This window comes from Lolium rigidum, chromosome 7, assembly GCF_022539505.1.
Source record: "Lolium rigidum isolate FL_2022 chromosome 7, APGP_CSIRO_Lrig_0.1, whole genome shotgun sequence".
Taxonomy (NCBI): domain Eukaryota; kingdom Viridiplantae; phylum Streptophyta; class Magnoliopsida; order Poales; family Poaceae; genus Lolium; species Lolium rigidum.
The window spans coordinates 205,377,042-205,378,671 of NC_061514.1; positions in this window are offsets into that span (position 1 = coordinate 205,377,042).

Genomic DNA, 1,630 nt, shown 5'->3' on the forward strand with positions numbered 1-1,630 from the left:
TTTCTTGTGGCGTGTACAAAAAAGATAAAAAATGTCCTGTACGTAGTCGTGTTATAGCATCAAAATTTGTCTTTTTTACTGGAGCCACAAATTTTTATAGTTTTTTCTGAAAACTTGTGTACGAACATAAAATGTGTAGATGTACATGAAAATTTTTAGTTTAGAATTTTTTGACACTTCGAAATGTAGATTCACATAATGGGAGCAAATGCTCCTATGAGCCAAAGTGAATATCCCTCTTTTTTCTGGGAGATAGCGGCTGGGGCTGTTTGGTTGATTGGGTTAGAGCGCGTTTGCTTGCCTGGGCCGATTTCCTGCATGACTGCGCCAGTGAGATGGAAGCCCCTGCGCGTCGCGAACGGGCCATAGGCCATTTTTTGTCGGGTCGTTTGGTAGCATGTAAGGCCTTTTGCGCGCCGGAGAAAGAACCCAGACCCCATCGTTTGGTTGCCCGTTTAAAGTACTTTCTTCCCTGCTCGTGCAGCTCACAGCCTGTTTGGTTGCTCAGTGTTGTGGTAACCCCTTCACTTAGGGTGTGTTTGGTAGCCTGAGTGGACACAGATTTTCTCATCTCATCCCAGATTTTTCCACCTTTTGTTGTTTGGTAGAGCGGCTCGGTCCAACTGGGCACTGCCCACCTCATGCGAAAAAGGGCTCTTAGCCCTGCCCGGTTGAGAAGCAGAAATCGAGCTTCACATGTCGGCCTGGCTGACCTCGTCCCCGCAAAACACTGTAGCGGCGTCACCCGCACACACCCCAGACCCCCACCCGCACGCCTCATTCCCCCATCCTCTCTCTCCCCATCACCGAGCGTGCGCGTCGCCTCGCAGACGCCGGCCTGCGCGCCGCCTCGCAGACGCCGACCGGCGCGCCGCCTACCAGATGCTGTCCTGCGCGCCCGCCTCCCATCGTCCTGTGCGCCGCCCGCCGCCGGCCTGCGCCGCCCGACGCCACGGCCACAGGGCAGCTCCGCGCTGGACGTGCTCCGACGCCACGGCCACAGGCCAGCTCCGCGACCGACGTGCTCCGCCGCCTACCGACTCCGGCCTGCGCCGCGGCCTTCCCGACTCCGGCCTGCGCAGCCACCTTCCCGACGCCGGCTTGCGCCGCCACGCCATGGACACGGGCCAGCGCTGCCACATCAAGCTAGGGACCCGATTGCTTTTGTTATCTACATACATGGACTGGATTGCTTTTTTCGTTTTCTTTTCATGGGCCTTTCTGTAAAACTAGGACCTCAGCCTGGTTGAACGCATCGGTGACCACCAAACAAGATCTTGTCATAGCATGGTTGAAGGCACCCGACCCACCAAACAACAGGCAAATTCTGGACCCAACTTGTATAGGGTGAGCATGTCTCAGCTGAGAAAGACAATCTGTGATGAACCGACCTACCAAACACACCCTTAGAGTGCTGAGGTTACCCAGTACTGGACACATCAGATTCAGTTCATCGGAAAATGTGCTAGAAATACACAACAACTACTACTTATTGGGCGATGCATCACTCACGGAGCAACTACTTCTTGATGCATCACAGGTTCATCACGAGGGGTTAGTATATACCACCTCGAACAAGTTCATCATTACAAACTGGGGATCGGGTTGTAGCAAGTCCTAGCTAATGGAG